The sequence below is a fragment of the Podarcis filfolensis genome, assembly GCF_964270895.1.
Source record: "Podarcis filfolensis genome assembly, chromosome: 17".
Lineage (NCBI taxonomy): Eukaryota > Metazoa > Chordata > Lepidosauria > Squamata > Lacertidae > Podarcis > Podarcis filfolensis.
In genome coordinates, this window is record NC_139621.1 from 31525471 (window position 1) to 31543463 (window position 17993).

General features: G+C 44.1%; 1 long non-coding RNA gene across 2 annotated transcripts; it reads right to left on the minus strand.

Moving 5' to 3' along the window:
- Nucleotides 1–511: 511 nt before the first annotated feature.
- On the minus strand, nt 512–16664 carry LOC310753027. Of its 2 annotated transcripts, XR_014543081.1 has the most exons (8): nt 16480–16664; nt 15062–15261; nt 14237–14674; nt 12019–13618; nt 11868–11925; nt 2664–3426; nt 1073–1163; nt 512–647 (listed from the first exon to the last, which is right to left on the minus strand). It is a non-coding gene; the product is annotated as an uncharacterized lncRNA (long non-coding RNA). The 2 variants fall into 2 exon arrangements; XR_014543082.1 differs by having other exon boundaries at nt 613–1163.
- Nucleotides 16665–17993: the final 1329 nt, after the last annotated feature.

Here is a 17993-nt window from a genome sequence, read left to right on the forward strand (position 1 = left end):
AAACTACACTTCCCAGAATTCTTTGGGGGAAGCCACAACTGTTTAAAGTGTTACGATACTGCTTTAAATCTATAGTGCAGATGGAGCCTAAGACAAGAATATACAGCTCAGTGTTTCATTTTACTTACTTTATCCCACTTTTCAGATAATTATTGTCTCCCAAAGCAGTTCACAGCAAAAAAGAGAGAGAGAAAGGAGCTGCCATCAAGCTGATGGACTAAAAAATCCAAAACGCACAACGAAAGGGAGCTGAAGGAGGAAAGTGCTGGGAGGAAAATCAGTTTTTAATGCCAAAACAGAATGGTGAGCTATAAGCACTGCAAGCATTTATAGCTTGCTAGGACCTGGCAGACCTGCCCTTGCTGGTGTTCTTGCTTGAATAACGGCAGGCAGATTTTGTTCTTTTGGCTGATGCTTGAAGCCAGAGTGTCCTTTCCTACGGCACTCCCAGGGCAATAACAGGGAACTGGAGCTGGGTGTTCTTTCTGGCAGAAGCAAGCTCTGATGGAAGCCAGGTTGGTCTCCCTCTTGCCTTGATGTTATTGTCGGGAGTCTGGATAAGTGGTGTGAAGTCCCCTGTTCCAACAGCAGAAACCAGAGTTCGCTTCTTTTCTGCTCCCCAGTTTCAAGGCAGTTTCTTCGGCCTGCTGCGAGTAGTTAAGAGATGCCTGTTTCCTTCAGAGAGCTACACTTCCCAGAGCTCCCCAGTGGAGCCAGTTGGGGATTATAGGAATTTTAGGCTGCTTCCAGACGGTTGGTTTTTTCCATGTAGGATTCAATCACATACAGTGGTACCTCGGGTTACATACGCTTCAGGTTACAGACTCCGCTAACCCAGAAATAGTGCTTCAGGTTAAGAACTTTGCTTCAGGATGAGAACAGAAATTGTGCTCCGGCGGTGCAGCAGCAGCAGGCGGCCCCATTAGCTAAAGTGGTGCTTCAGGTTAAGAACAGTTTCAGGTTAAGAACGGACCTCCAGAACGAATTAAGTACTTAACCCGAGGTACCACTGTACCAGCAAACTCAGGCTGTGCAACGAAAGGGGTTTTTTTTGTGCTCTTGTGCAACAAACCTGCTTCCAGGGCAAACGGGCCTTTTTGCAGCAAGGAAAGTGACAGGGAAATCGGACTCAAAGTTGTGAGGTAGCAATTGCTTGGCTCTCCCTGAAAGCAAATCAGAATGAATGCTCAGTAAACAGGTTGTCTGGAGGTAGCCATCGTTCAAAACGCCTAGAGGGGAACAGGTGTAGGGAGAGCGCCTTAAGAGTGTTGGGCTCACAGAAATAGAGGCTGGAGTTCAAATCCTCACTTAGTGTTTCTCCAAAACAGACTCTGCTCCAGGAATGCAGGATGGAATAACAGAATCCTGGAACTGTAGAGTTGGAAGGGATCCTGAGGATCATCTAGTCCAACCCCCTGCAATGCAGGAATATGAAGTTGTCCCATACGGGGATCAAACCTGCAAACTTAGCATTATCAGAACCATGCTCTAACCAACTGAGGAAAGCCTCCCTGTGGCTGCTACTGCTTTCCTGCTTATATTACACTACGTGCATTCCACTAACATTAATAAAATCATAATTCCCCATGGGAAATAATTCATTAATCCCACGATACACAGCAGTAAGCCTGAGTTTGACATTCAATGTGTGCTCACTGAGCAGGGAGATGAAGTCCATCCTGGCTCTCTGGCACAGGTCACTTGCAGGTCACTGGCACAGGTCAGTGGCGTAGCGTGGGGGGTGCAGGGGGGTCGGCCGCACCGGGCGCAACATCTGGGGGTTAGGGTTAGGGGGCGCAAATCCACGGGTTAGGGGGCACAAATTACTTGCCTTGCCCCGGGTGCTGACAACCCACGCTACGCCACTGTGCAGGATACACACGCCAGTGTGGTGTAGTGGTTAAGAGTGGTAGTCTCGTAATCTGGGGAACCGGGTTCGCATCTCCGCTCCTCCACATGCAGCTGCTGGGTGACTTTGGGCCAATCACACTTCTTTGAAGTCTCTCAGCCCCACTCACCTCACAGAGTGTTTGTTGTGGGGGAGGAAGGGAAAGGAGAATGTTAGCCGCTTTGAGACTCCTTAAAGGGAGTGAAAGGCGGGATATCAAATCCAAACTCCTCTTCTTCTTCTTCTTCTTCTTCTTCTTCTTCTTCTTCTTCTTCTTCTTCTTCTTCTTCAAACACCTGTTTTTCAAAGCCACACTGTTATGTACTGAGTTGAATAGGATCCAAACTGCAGCAGTCTGATTGGTCCTAGAACAATAGGATTCAGAATGCAGCAGTCTGATTGGTCCTAGAACAATGCAGCAGTATGATTGGTTGGCAGGAACCACCCAATCATGCTCCAGATAGAAGTGAATCCACAACTTGATTGGCTTACAGTAGAATTCCGGAATTAGCCAATCATGTGCAGCCCATTGTGTAAATAATGTATATAAAGTAGATACTTTGAGGGGACTTTCATTCATTCATTCCTCCTCACCACTATGAGCTGAATAAAGAGCATGAAATCACTTTGCGACTCTGAGTATATTTCACACACCTACCACTTTTGTGGTATACACTTTAACAATCTAAGGTGTACTCTTAAGGCTGCCAACTTTTTTTATGGGCCCCCTGCTCTTCCTCCTTCTGTGCCTTTGACAGAAGCTTGGTTTGCTTACCTCTGCTTATCTCTGTACAGTATCTTGAAAAGTACTACTGGCTGATTTATGCAGGTCATGTTGCTGTTAAAGAGATAAGAGAAGGCCAGACGGTTGCTGACAACAGCTAACAACTCTATTCACATTACGGATGTGAAAAATACAAAAAAAGCAGCTTTAAATACATTCAGTTCAGGAGAAAGACTGCCGTTCCTGGACCGGGACAGGGCATAGCTTATTGCAAGGCACCTAATGTAGGGCTACCCTCAAGGATAGTTCAGAACCTGCAGTTGGTTCAGAAGTACAGTCATAACTCGGGTTGAAGTAGCTTCAGGATGAATATTTTCGAGTTGTGCTCCACGGCGACCCAGAAGTAACGGAGCGTGTTACTTCCGGGTTTCGCCGCTCGCGCATGCGCAGAGTGTCAAAATGACATCACGCGCATGTGCGGAAGCGACGAATTGCGACCCATGCAAGCGCAGGCGTGGGTTGCGTTCGCTTCAGGATGCAAACGGGGCTCCGGAACAGATCCCGTTCACACCAGAGGTACCACTGTACCCTCTCCAGGGTACAAGCCTGGGCAGTGTGTGTGGAGATCCTGGGCTGCAAAACCCTCCTCTTGGCCTCGCTGATGTGCTCCAAAGGAAAGCACAGCAAGGCATCTGACACCAGCTGGACTGCAGGAGTTTCCAAAAGGAGGCGTATAGGGTGCTGTCTCTTGGGGAATCCGCTCCGGATTTGTGTAGGATTTTCTCCCTGGCCTTTTCTTCTCCCGAAGATAACCCTGCAAGGCAAGAGAGGTTTAGGACCGGTTTTCTTTTTCCTAAATGGGCTGCCTTCCCAGTTTGAGGAGCCCCTTCTGCCCTGCACTTACCTCCGCAGCATGTGCAAGAAACCACCTTTGCCTAAGGCAGCTGCTCTCTCTGCTCCGCACATCATTCGCCACTGCTGCCAGGAAGAGGCAAGAGCTGCAGACTATCCAGCTGCCCTAGAGGACGGGGTTGCTCCAAGGACAAGATCATGTGCATTTGGTGACGGTCACCACTGCATTATAATTTTTCTTTCAGAAAGTTTAGTAAGTGTTCGTTTTCATTTACAGCCAGTCAGCTTAGAAGCCAGTGGAATATAATTGATGTTGCTGACTGCTTGGTGTGTGTATAAAACTTTTTTGGCCTGTTGTTGTTTCCTTTTTCTTTCTTTCTTTTTTGAATAAACATCCACAAATTTATTGGTTGAATATAGGATAGACAAGGCAAGGATATGTACAATTTTATAACGTGCAGAGAACAATATGTGTAGAGAAATCAGAGAGGGGAGCTGAGGGAAGTCCTTGGGGGGGGAGAGGGAGGGATGGAGGGGGGAAGGGAAAAAATAATGTATTTGATTACTTGGATTGATAATTGTTATGTTGAAACTGTTTAATAAAAAATACTTTTTTAAAAAAAAGAGCAGCAAGCCTCTGTCTCGGTGGTGGTGTTGTTTCTTAAGAGGAGCGTGACCTTCAGAAATCAGCAGCCGGAGCGTTTCAGGATATTGTGCGTAACATATCTGTGTTTGTGCTCCATTAAAGTGCACAGCCTAAACAGAAAGGACAGGTGCAGAGGAACAGAAAGGCTGAATAACTGCATCAAACCAGAAGGAAGTTTCCCTCACATTTTAAAACTGTGTGTGTATGTGTGTGTTTAGCTTTTCAGCAAGAGATATGCCAGTGTAAACAACACATGAATTCAAAAACTTATGTCATGTAGTATGGCTTAATTTCTAAATAAGAGGTATGGAGTAAATATTGCCTGAAAATAATACTGGCCTCCCTTTTCCATGAAAGCTCTTCTCCTGTCTGTGGAAGTACAAGGATGCACTGTATGCATGTAGTGAGGAGACAGTGGCACTCTGTATATATATAATGGTGTATTTTCCTAAACTAGTGCTGTACAAGTCCTATTGTGACTAAAACAGCGTGGTTAAAAACTGCAGCCCTACCAAAGTCAACACGTTCCAGTCACCACAAGCAAGAGCTGTGCGATGAGACTCCAGTCCCTGTTTAGATTTTGGAAAGCTGCCTTCCACCAGTGTTATGTACTGAAGTTCTCACCCTGGGCCAGCAGGGGGATACTGTAGATAGTTCAGGTCCACATATGCAAATAAGGGATCGAAAGTGATGTTCAGTGATTGGATAGTTACAGAAAGTTGTTACAGTTACGTTGTACTGGAGCTCTATATAAGCAGGCTGGCTGAACCCTTCAGTTCAGTTCTGTTCTGACCTGTGAATAAACAAGAGCTGCTTGGAGAATCGCTGTGTCGTCTGATATGTTCACCCACAACTTAACAACCAGTAACTTTCTAACTGAAAATTATGTGGCTTCAGCACTTCCTAGATTGCGAAGAACTGTATGGCCATGGCAGGAAGGCAGACCGCCATTCCAAGACTGATAATAAATAGCTTGGAAAACAAAAAGCAACAATTCCTAGCAGCGCTTGATTTAAAACATAGAACGCAACTGATTTATAATACAATCATGGGACATCCAGAAACAGAAAACGTAAGAGCTACATAAGAACATGAATAATTCCCAAAATATAAACAAGCCTCTTACATATGTAATAGTAATAGTAATTTATTATTTGTACCCCACCCATCTGGCTGGGTTTCCCCAGCCACTCTGGGCGGCTTCCAACAAAGATTAAAAATACATTAAAATGTCACACATTAAAAACTTCCCTGAATATATGTACCTTAGGTATGTATACAAGCTCAATGAGAAGTGTGAGTTTGCTTCTGCTGGATAATCTCAGTTATACTCAGCCTAATTTGAGACAAACAGACTCTCCTCATCAACAAAAATAAGCCTTTCTCTTTTCTTGTTTTTCATTTTTGTCGGAGCTGAAAATCCCTGTTCTCAACAATATGTCATGGAAAACCATAGAAGAATAGCCAATGCTCTTGAAGAGAGGCATGGATACTGGTTCTGGTTGTATATCCTAAAAAAATATTTCAATCCTATCCTATACTACGCTAAAATGTTCAAATGTTTCTTTGATTGTCCTTAACAACCACGGAGCATATTTCACCAGAAGGGTCCGTGAAAACCCAATTGAAATGAACAGGAATTACTCTGTCATTCATGTTACTGCTTAATTTCTGTTCATTTTAATAGGGCTGGTGGATAATTCCCCAGTAGACAGAATGTGTTCCACCACATTAATTAGTGTAAACCGGGAACACCGTTTCCATTTCCCACCTCAGGCACTAAAACTTCAGTTTCAGATTTGTTAAGTACGCTGCTGCATTCCTTAAACGCTTATTGCTGCTAACAGTACAGTTCTCCGTATCTTCAAAGCCACAATTAAATCATTAACAATTACTCTTCGAGGCCACAGTTAAATCATTACCTAATTAATTAATCAGCTTTCCGGGATCAGCCTGGTACCAACTAGTGATAATGATCCGGCAAGGCATTGAAAATTCTAGCAGTGCGTCTGTTTGTATTTCAGTTGTTGGGAAGTCTGGCTTATTTCAAACCTGTTTATCTGAGGGTTCCTTGAACTATAAAATGTTAGACTGGTACCTGATTGGGGCTTTTTCCTTCCCAAATACAGAGTTCTGGTTTTCAACTGCAAATCTTGCAGACATTCTGTGAGAGCTTTGGACACTGAGGGCTGTGCCTGAGCTTCCAAAACCTAGCAGACACAATCATAGCTAGAGGAAGCAATAATAATATGGATGTAGATAGAGGTGGAGAAGATTTAAGATAGCCAGATGAGAAGGAAGATGGGGATACTGCACTATTAAACAGTTGTGTAGGTGGCACTCAGAGATCTTGGATGCTTGCCATGCAAACTACATCTGCTGAAATCCCCTCTGCTTCACAACTATGGAATGTGTTATGTACTGAAGTTCTCACCCTGGGCCAGTAGGGGGATACTGTAGATAGTTTTCACTCAGGTCCACATATGCAAATAAGGGAGTGAAAGTGACGTTCAGTGATTGGATAGTTACAGAAAGTTGTTACAGTTGCGTTGTAGTGGAGCTCTATATAAGCAGGCTGGCTGAACCCTCCAGTTCAGTTCTGTCCTGGCCTGTGAATAAACAAGAGCTGTTTGAAGAATCGCTGTGTTGTCTGATATGTTCACCCACAACTTAACAGAATGTGGAGGAGTCCTTTACAAATGAGTGGTGCTGTCTCCCTGCAACTGGAAAAGAAGAAATATGACTCTACAGTCATGAGCAAAAAAGAACCTGCAGTTCCCTCTTGCTCTAAGACAGTCTGAAATCTGAATGCCGTTGCATTCCTTGTATTTCTTAGGTATTTATTACACTGTCGTCCCGCCTTTCCTGCAAGGAACTTGAAGGTGGTGCACATGGTTCACCTCCTCCCCCTCTCACAACAACCCTGTGAGGTAGGTTGTGCTGAAAGGCAGTAATTGGCCCAAGGTCACCCAGTGAACTTCATGGCCAAGAACAAGGATTTGAACCCTGGTCTCCCAGGTCCTAGTCCGACACTCGAACCTCTGACTGCATTGGTTCGCGTGTATTTTTTTCATGTATTTTAATGTACTGAGATGTTTACATGTCAACAGTGCTGTACAAAAACAAACTACAGTGGTACCTCGCAAGACGAATGCCTGGGAAGACGAAAAACTCGCAAGACGAAAGAGTTTTTCGTTTTTTGAGTTGCTTTGCAAGACGATTTTCCCTATGGGCTTGCTTCGCAAGACAAAAACGTCTTGCGAGTTTGTTTCCTTTTTCTTAAAACTGCTTGAAGAGGTGCAGTTGCGACTGACCGTGCCTCGCAAGACGAAAAACATCGCAAGACGAAAAGACTCACGGAACGAATTAATTTCGTCTTGCGAGGCACCACTGTATTAGTGCCGATTAGCTTTCATATCTATGTAGAAGGCTGAATACTTCAGAATGCTAGACGCTGAGAAGGGATCCACTTGGAATCTGCTTGGAAATTTTTCAGAAACATTTGGCTGGCTACTGTCCTAAACAGAACATGGGAGTTTGTGGCTCTTGGGCTGATTCAGCAACACAGTTTTTACATTCTGACTCATCAAACTGAACAAAAAGTATTTTTTTGCTGTAACATGACATTGTTTGTTTTTGCCCGGATGATTGTTTGAAGAGAGGATATGTTCACCCTTTCCAACTTTGATCAGATGGATTAGGAAAACAGGTTTTACATCCCAGAAAATGAGCAGTGAAAACAAACAAGACGCTGCTGTAAGATCAGGTGGCTGCTTTTTGTCTCTGCCCAAAGAATTGCAGAAACGTAAAACTTTTGCTCTGTGTCATTCCCTACAAGCTAGAAATTTTCAATGTACTACAGCTCATTTCTGCATTCTATATATTTAACAGAGCTTTTTGTTCTGGTACCACATCAGGAAAGTTAGTATTCCAACAGGCAAACAGGTGTATTTGGTTTCATCCAACTTAATTGGTCAATTAAATCATGAAGCTGATTAATAGGCTTATTTTAATTGAGTTTCAGTTCCACTTTCAACACCAAAACTGCCTTGGTTGCCTTGATGGCCTGGGCTTAGAGAGGGACAAGGGGAGGGCAACACTATTTATTCTCATGGCTCTTTTGGCAGTTTTCCATGCCATCACCAATGATATTCTCCTGAGCTGTTTATGTGAACTTGGAAACAGGGGCATAGCAATATGATGGTTACTCTGCCATCTGCATAGCTGGGACACAGAGGGTAGTTTGGAGGTTTAATTGTTTAAATCCCTCATACTTGCACACCCTCCAAGATTTCTCTGATAAAAATAGGGATGTCCTATTCCATTACTATTATTATTATTATTATTATTATTATTATTATTATTATTATTATCATCCCTCCTATCTGACTGGGTTGCCCCAGCCATTCTGGGTGGCTTCCAACATATATAAAAACATCATTAAACATTAAAGAACTTCATTATACAGGGCTGCCTTCAGGTGGCTTCTAAAGGTTGCATAGTTACTTATCTCCTTAGCTCAGGGGTTGGATAACTGGCTATAAGTAAAATAAGTAAAATACTTCTTTTTAAAATGGCCTTTAATATATGTTGCTTATATCAATTTCATGCCAGATGGTTAACCACTCCTCTTCCTCCAAACAGGTGTGGATATTTTTCTTGTTTTTATATTACTGTATGGTCTGTGAATTATCTCAAGATTAGGAAGGGACAGACTGGAAGGAAAGAATATCATATTTTATTTATTTAAAAGCATTTATAAGTGGGCTTAATATGTTAATATGCTTTTAAATAAATAAAATGTGATATTCTTTCCTTCCAGTCTGTCCCTTCCTAATCTTGAGATAATTCACACACCAAAAACAACTCCTAGAGGTACAAAGCATAAAAACAAAACCATATCATTCAAACCAAAATACAACCTGAAATCAGTAAAACAACAGTATGTAAGAGCAAATGAAAATGGAAGAGATTCAAGCAGAAAAGAACTAGGTCCAATCTTATGGGTCAGGGAAAGGTAAAGTCTTTACAAGCTGTGCACAAAAACTGATGTTATTCCATAGCATGGGGGAACAGCAGAAAATGCCCATGTTTTGGTGATTGCCTTATGATACTCTCGTTAGAGCGTAGTGCCATTAGTAGAATTTCCCCAGATGATGTGTTAACATGTTCTGAAATACATTCAGAATATGAGTCATGTTAGATACCCAGCGGCATTCCAGTAACAGCAGTACAGGACCTGCTTACTCTGTCTAGTCTGCCGTCTCATTATCTGATTGGAATTTGCTGACAGCTGATACTGCAGTGGCAATAGAATTCCAGTTCCAACCTAACATATATCATATACTGGACTATTATCTTCCAACAGAGCTTGCAGGCACAGTTATATTTTAAGGGCACAGCCAGCCATAAAGTTCTCTTGCGCCTCACTGAAAGGAATGGCGTGTGTGCAAGGAAACTACTGTGCTCTTCCCCAACTCTGTCAGTGGAGAAATCTATGAGACACAACAAAATGTGGGTGGAACTTTGGTCCTATTCACACTATACATTTAAAGCACATGGCTTCCCCCAGAGAATTCTGGGAACTGTAGTTTGTTAAAGGCGCTAAGCATTGTAGCTCTGTGAGGGGTCAACTATAGTTCCTACGATTCTGGGTGTGTGTGGGGGGGGACCGTGTGTTTTAAATGTGCTTCGCATCTATGGTGTGGCTGTGACCTTTCACACATGCTTGATTTTCTGAGAAAGCTGTAGAACAACAAACAGAGAGGTTTATGAGTATTGATGTAGATTTATGGTGAACACGGTGGTTTGTAGAATCATGTATAACTTTACAAGCTGGTCTCTGCCCAAGCCAGAGCACGTCTGTGGCATGTAACCAGGCCCAGAACATTGGTACCAAACGAGTGTCACATTTAGTGCCACATGCACTTCATTCTAATTCAGTAATTTTGGAACTTTCTCAAAGAGGGGAATTACACGCACTAAAATAAATATTGGAAGAGGAAGTGCGAGTCATTAGTGCTCCCATTCCCCAGTACTGTATATATAATATATGTACATTTTGGGGGATGGGAGCACCAGTGACTCACACTTCCTCTTCCAGTTTACTGTACAATGTTTCCCCAGAAAACTACCAGAAATGTGCATGTTTCAGATAAGTGTGGAATTTGACAATCTCACTGCAGGGAAAGGTGTGTCGTTCCCTTCAGCAATATACCGCCCCAAAGTAAGTAAGAAATTTCCACAAGCTAATGTGGAAAATGTTTCACAATGCAGTTCTGGCCCTCCTGAAGATCTGGGCGGATAGTTCTTCTAATGTCTGGGTATCGCCGACTTGCAGTGGCTCTGTAAGGATCTTTCCTAGCAGCCTTATCTGGAAATGCCTGGGACCCCACCTCCTGCATACAACACATGCTATAGCCCTGCCCCAAAGTGCACTTACTAGGGAGTAAGTCTTTGGAAGCACACAGACTTCTTCTATGTAAACTTACTTAGGGTCAAACTGCATTCCTCAGGATCAGGAGAAAGCAAAAGGGCCTGACTGAACATGCAATATCGCATCCCTAGATATTCCCAATTACAGAAATGGGACATGTCTGTGCTTAGAGTAGCCATTGACACTTGGCCAAATGAATGGACACCAATTTGCATACGCTGTGTGTAGATGTGCATTTAAAAATATTAGTAGTTTATATCCTATTAAGTCAGAGTCACTAGACCCATTGATTTCAGTGATTCCGAGTATGACTTAGTTGGGTATATGATATTACCTTAAGTATGACTGATGTGTTATGTCACCCTATAATTCTACATAGGCGTACTATACATCTCACTTTAGTGGGGAATACTGTGGCCTGTGTGTTTGTGCTTAGTCTCCTGCCAATGTTGATGGGCAACTTCAGTGCCCCTACTCTTCCTTGTATATCTTTAGACCAGACCTGGAATGCACGGCCGTTCAAATAGAGGACACCTTCATACAGAGAACTGCCACCTGTCCTCATCACAAGCCTCTGAAAGCCCTGAAAAATGACAACTGTCTTCTGTAAAATAGGACACCTGAGCATCTGATATTTGCTGTTCTTCTTCTTCTAATGAGTAAATGTCATGCCATTTCCTCTTTCATCCCAGCCTTTTCCACATTCTGAATAATCTAAATAGGATGCGTTTGTTTGTATATTTAGGTTACTTCCTAAACAAACAATGCAAAATTAATAGACAGTCTTTTCTATATATATATAAAAGAAGTAAGTATTTTGTTCCCTATGACAAGGAGTGCTGGGATGGGAAGCATCCATGTAATCCACCTTGTCTTAGACACACACCAGTGATGCATCAGAGGAGCACTTTGCTTCATTTAGTTCTTAAGGGGGAGAGATAGATAGATAGATAGATAGAGAGAGAGAGAGAGAGAGAGATTGCATTGGAAGTAAGCAGGGACACCGCAGGGATTTGAACCCCGTCCTGGAAATCAGGAGCGCCGACCACCAGCGTCTTTTGCTTTTTTTTTGGCAATGCAACAAGGTGAAAAGCAAAACCTGAGAGAACACTCTGAATACAGAATGTTCTCTCAGGAAAAAAGAAAACCCTTAAGAGCTATGAAGTTGCAGACAGAACACAATCGAGGTTTTATCCCTTGCCAAGCAAGGGATATTCACCTAGATGTGTTTAAGTCACAGAGTGCCATTTTCACTGGCATTAATTTGCAGTGCAGAGCAGAAAGACTGGTTCCAGTCTTAAAACTCTGCCTTTATGCTCACCTTTTTGTTCATCCCTCTGAAGTGTGAATTCATGGGCCTGGAAGTTCCTTCTGCTGGTCTGTGAAAAGCAATCTGGACTCATTAGTTTGTCCCCGGCTCTTTCCCACCAATTCCAGAGAAATGTTTTTTGAACACCACTGTTCTTACTAACCTGACTTCTGCAGGAAGAGCTGGCTTCACCTGAGTGAGTGTGGTGGGCTCTTCGACAGAACTGTGAAGAGATCAAGCGGGGGGGGGGGGAATGGAGAGGCCAGCACAAAAGGATTCTACTAAAAAAGATCACTGAATTATAGAGTGTGAAGTTCACTTGCCGTTAAGTTTCCTGAAGGCTTGCAAAATTCTATTTCTTGTGTCCCTGAGATGCACCTGGAAGAGACTAGGGTTTTCAGCAGCCCTCCCCTCCAGACACAGGAGCTAAAGCAGCAGTCAAGATGCAGGTGTCTCTCAATCCTACACTGCACATGTTCACTTGATGTATCAAGAGCTCTGACATTGCCTTTTGTCAATGGAGCAGATCTGCTTCCGGCACAGGTAGCTCTGTGAGGTCTGTAAAAAAAAGAGCTGGAACAAAACAAGGATGGCTGTCCCACCAAAAGATGTACCTTATTGTGTGGTGGTGGCACAGGAAAGGGCCTCCCCTGCAGTGGTGTCCCGACAAGAGAAGTCCCTCCAGGTAGAAGCACGGAGAGCGACTGCATTCGGCTTTCGAGTTCGCAGCTCTTCTGAAAAAGGGATTGAATAACCAACATTGCTTAATACATGCTCTTTGGAATATTTAGTTTGCATATTTGACGTATTATTCCATTTAGAGCCTACCTTTTCTCCAACAGGCTCAGGGTGCTTGAATGGTCCCCCTCACTGCGACCTGAAAGAATCTTTGTACAAAGAGTTGCAGGCAGAACACAACAGAGATTTTCTCCTCAGCCAAGCACAAGATACTCACCTAGTTGACCTTCAGCCAGAAGACACACAACTGTATTGCTGCTATAATTACGGTAGAGCATTTAGAGATTACTTGTTAGTTATTAGTCCCTATCGCCACCTCTGATAATTCAATTGCAGTTGAAGGTAACCAAGTGAAAGGTTACAGGCAAAGGAAGCAGTTTGCTACACCAGGTTTTTAAAGATATTACCTTAGGAACAGAAGTACTGGCGAGGATCCAAATTTTAGTATTTGTCGTAAACCCAGCAACTATCAACCCTATCATGCAAGTTTTCACCAAAAAGCCAGCAATACAATTTGGGTCAAATTAAATTTCTACGAAAGTCTCAGCATTTATGGATCATGTTTCCTGCACTAAACATATATACCTGTACCCCAGGCAAAGAAAATTGGGAGCTACATGCCTCCTTTATCTACAGGATTTAAGGGTACAGACCTCTATTCCAAAATGTTTCACAAATGTGGGTTATTATTATTTTGTGTGGCCCTGCTCTGGTCATTAGTGGAACAATCAGCCACCCCCTTATGTATGAGTAAAAATGGCCAGAGAGTCAGGATTCATAAGGTTTCAAACATTTTCTCAGTCATTTCAGCCTTACCATTAGCAGACAAAATTTTCTGTCCTTTATGTACAGGAAAAAATGGTCAAGGCTCATCCTCCCTAACTATGAATATGTATGTGCTTAAACGTTTGCTGGACTTTTTTTGCTTAAAAATGGCTGGCAAAATGGTGAAAACCTCTACTCGCTCCAGTGCCTCTACCAGGCTGCCTCTACCATTGCCATCAGTAGATTCGCCTTCAAAATGCCTTACCGTATTTTTCGCTCCATAAGACACACTTTTTTCCTCCTAAAAAGTAAGGGGAAATGTGAGTGCGTCTTATGGAGCGAATGGCGCTGCCCAGAGAGGGAGAGCTGTGCAGCGCCCCTTCAGCAAAGCGGGAGGAGGAACGGAGCCCTTCTGTTCCTCCTCCCGCTTTGCTGAAGGGGTGCTGCGTTGCTCTCCCTCTCTGCGCAGTGCCTTCCCTGCGAAGAGAGGGAGAACTGCACAGCGCCCCTTAAGCGACGTGCCTGTCCTGTGAAGCCAGAGGAGGAACAGAAGGGGCTTCTTCTGTTCCTCCTCCCACAGGGCTGAAGGGGCACTGCACAGTTCTGTCTCTCTGCGCAGCACCCCTTCAGCTAAGCGCCTCTCTTGGCTTCTGCCTTAGCCGCACGCAGCCTCTTCGGGCAAGGGGAGCCTTCATCCCGCTGCCCTGGAGAGGCTGTGCACGGCTATCCCATAAGCCAGGACAGCAAGCGGGATCACTGTGCAGCGATCCCGCTTGCTGTTCTGGCTTCTGGGATTCAGAATATTTTTGTTGTTGTTTTCCTCCTCCCAAAATTAGGTGTGCCTTATGGTCTGGTGCGTCTTATGGAGCGAAAAATACGGCATTTGCTTTTTCACACTGAAATCAGCAAGGCAACTGTTACAGACAAAGGAAGCAGTTTGATGCATCAGCTTTGTAAAATGGGTATTCTAAATGTATTACCTTAGGCGAGGATCCAAAATGCTGGCATGTTTGGAACCTTCTAGATTTATACACATCTGAATGAACGAAAACTCAACAATATTTTGGTGACCCTCTTCTGCAGTTGCCCAGTAACTACAATTAGGTATAATACTCTCACCCTTGGTTGGTTGCTTTTTGCTGCTGCTCCTTGTGGCTTTCTCAGTTATTTCCCCCTTTTTTGCTTACCCCAGAAACAATTCTTGATCCTAGTTGCTTCCAAACCTTTTCTGGTTCAATATTTATGTCTCTTTTCGTGCCTTCATTCTTTTCTAACTTCACCAATCTGAAGTGGCTCCCGGAATGCTTGTCGGTTGCCTTGATTCCCATCAGGAAAAAGGGTGGGGTATTATTAAAATATAATAATAATAATGATAATGATAATGATAATAATGCCTCTTCCTAGCTTTATATGCCAAATGCCACCAGTTTTAAGCCTGCTGCTCAAGAGGGTTTGTTATTCTACTCCTTGGAAGCAACATTATAAATAAAATGAAGTTCTGCCCATTAGCAAAGGAGCTTATCTATAGTCCCAAAGAAGCTATCACAAAATGGCTGCAAACCATTTTTGTCAACAAGGCAACCCGTGCTAACATGAAATTAAATGGAACTATGTTGTCTTCTCCCCCTCTGCTTTGCTCTTTATCACATGCACAGCTTTCTTTCCCCCTGGATCCCCCTACCCTTCTCACTTCTAAGTCTTACCTGTGTTAAAATCTTCCCAATCTTGGTTTTTCTAACTTCTGGAGCGAGGTTCTGCAGAGAGTGGTTCTGGAGCGAGTGGTCGCAGACTAGATCCAGGTGCTTTTGGAAGAGGCTGGTTTTCTGGATCCATTTCAATAGGGGTTTGACCTGGTTTTGGCACAGAAACTGGTTTTGGCATTGGTCACCCTGTACGATGACCTCTGTCGAGAGAGACAAGGGAAACATGTCCCTGTTAATTCTTCTCGACCTCTCAGCGGCTTTCGATACCATCGACAGTGGTATCCTTCTGGAGTGACTCTCCGAATTAGGAGTGGGTGGCACCGCTTTGCGGTGGTTCCAGTCCTACTTGGATGGTCGCTCCCAGAGGGTGTTACTTTTCAGCCCCGTGGAACCTCCAATGTGGGGTTCCGCAGGGCTCAATTCCTTCCCCCATGTTGTTTAACCCTGGGAGGTCGCCTGTTCTGGATGGGCTTACACTGCCCCTGAAGGAGCAGGTTCGTAGCTTGGGGAAACTCCTGGATCCTTTGCTGTCTCTTGAGACTCAGGTCGCCTCAGTGGCCCAGAGTGCCTTCCATCAGCTTCGGCTGGTGGCCCAGCTATGCCCCTATCTGGACCGGGATAGCCTAACTACTATTGTCTATGCTCTGATAACCTCAAGGTTAGATTACTGCAATGCGTTATACGTAGGGCTGCCTTTAAAGATGGTTCGGAAACTTCAACCGGTGCAAAATTCAGCAGCCAGGTTGCTCACTGGAGCAAGACGGTTTGAGCATATTACACCAATCCTGGCCCAACTGCACTGGCTACCAGTTATTTTCCAGGCCCAATTCAAAGTGCTGGTTTTGACCTATAAAGCCTTAAATGTCTCAGGACTGCAATACCTCAAGGGCCGCCTCTTTCCATATGAACCTACCCGGATCCTGAGTTCATCTTCGGAGGCCCTTTCATGTGCCTTCTCCTCGAGAGATCCAGAGGGTGGCAACACAAAAAGGGGCCTTCTCTGCAGTGGCTCCCCGCCTGTGGAATGCTTTCCCCAGGGAAGTTCGCCTGACGCCTTCATTATACACCTTTAGGCAGCAGGCAAAAATGTTCCTTTTTAACCAGGCCTTTGCTTGACATGATCTACATCCTATACCCTTTTTAAAATGCTGAATCTTTTTTTGGGGAGGGGGGTGTTATTGGGTTGTTATTGTTTTCATTTTGTGTATTTGATATGTTATGTGAACTGCCCTGAGACCTTCGGGTATAGGGCGGTATATAAATTAAATAAATAATGACAACAACAACAACTTTGGTAACAGAAACCCCAAGCCTTCTTTTTATGAAATGGCTTCTCCAGTTGCCTTTTTAAAAGAAAAGCCTTCTATTTTCTGTATTTATTCTTCACTCTGCTTGAAGCAGACTTCCTATCCACCTACCCTTTCCTCTGCTCCTTTTCACATCCAAAGACTTGATGGCTGAAAGGCAAATAAACTTGATTTCGCCCTTCAGGTTCTTTCATTTGTCTTCATTTCCCCTTGTATCTCTTTTTAAAGTTGTAAATAATATTTCCGTGCTGTACAATTCCTTTGTTTACTTCCCCCCCCGCCCATTAGCTCCTCCAGCTCTGGCCAGTGAGAGGGCTAAAACCAGTAATATAGCCAGGGACAGTCTCACTCACTAGAATCTGGGTCGCTCCTTCCACTGCCTGCTGGTCATAAGGACACATAAAAAAGTCCCTCAGCCCATTAATACAGTGGATGCAAATGTGTTCGTTTTCAACATGCGATCATTGCGCCTGGGTGAAATATTAGTGCCCGCCCCACTTCCTAATAACAAGGTTGCTGGGGGGCAGAGGCAGTGGCGTAGCGTGGGTTGTCAGCATCCGGGGCAAGGCAAGTAATTTGCGCCCCCTAACCCGTGGATTTGCGCCCCCTAACCCGTGGATTTGCCCTAACCCCAGATGTTGCGCCCGGTGCGGCCGGCCCCCCCTGCACCCCCCACGCTACGCCACTGGGCAGAGGTGCCAACTTAAATAAAATATGGGTGGGCCAGTATTATCAATCACATGACCCAGCACACACAAAATTTGAATGGCAATACCCATCAACTTTTTTGGGGGGGGGAGGCCCAGCCCCTTCAAATATTTTATTGGGGAGCGGGCTTAAGAGGAGTGTGATAGGAATTTTATGGTCTTAGATATATGGTAATGTTCATAAGCATACCAATCAAGCACGTACATAGATCAGCACAGGAAGACCAACCGGAACCGTTTTGATTCCTAAACAGAGCAAATGTTTTCTCTGCAAGGTCAAAGTGGGAAAGCCTCCCATTGTCTCTTTCCTCACAAATCCTGTCTTAAGGGCACATTTAAGATATGAATAGGATGTGAGCCTGTGACCTGGCCCAGGAACCAAGTATTTATCATTACAAAAGACTGGCCAGGCTCCCCAGGCAATCCAGTCAAGTAACCTGCCAGACAGGAGATAAACAACGACAGGAGAAAAACAACATTCAAATTTCTGTTTTAGACCGCCTTTTTTGTGATGTAGGTATGATATATCTGAGGGGTGGTCTTAGGTTACACCCCTTCTGTGATGTATGTATGATGTTTCTGGAGGTGGTCTTGATCTACAGGGTGGCAATTTCAAAAGTCTTTATAAGGCCTTGCGCACCATTTTTCTGGGTTCCTCCTCCTTTCCTGCAGGTGAGAGGAGCACCCTGTTGCAACAGATCAATAAAGATCAAGCTTACTAGCTGCTTTGCTTCTCAATATTCTCTAGTCGGCCTCTGTTATTCTCTGCTACCAATAGGGAACCTATGTAAGGACTCTATATGGGCTCTTGGATACCCCATAAGGGAAAAGGGCAATTTTTGTTTACAACAGCTCCTAAACTGGGGTATGTGTTGTTCCTGGATCAATGTCTTTGCTTGCTTGGCTATGTGTTGCACC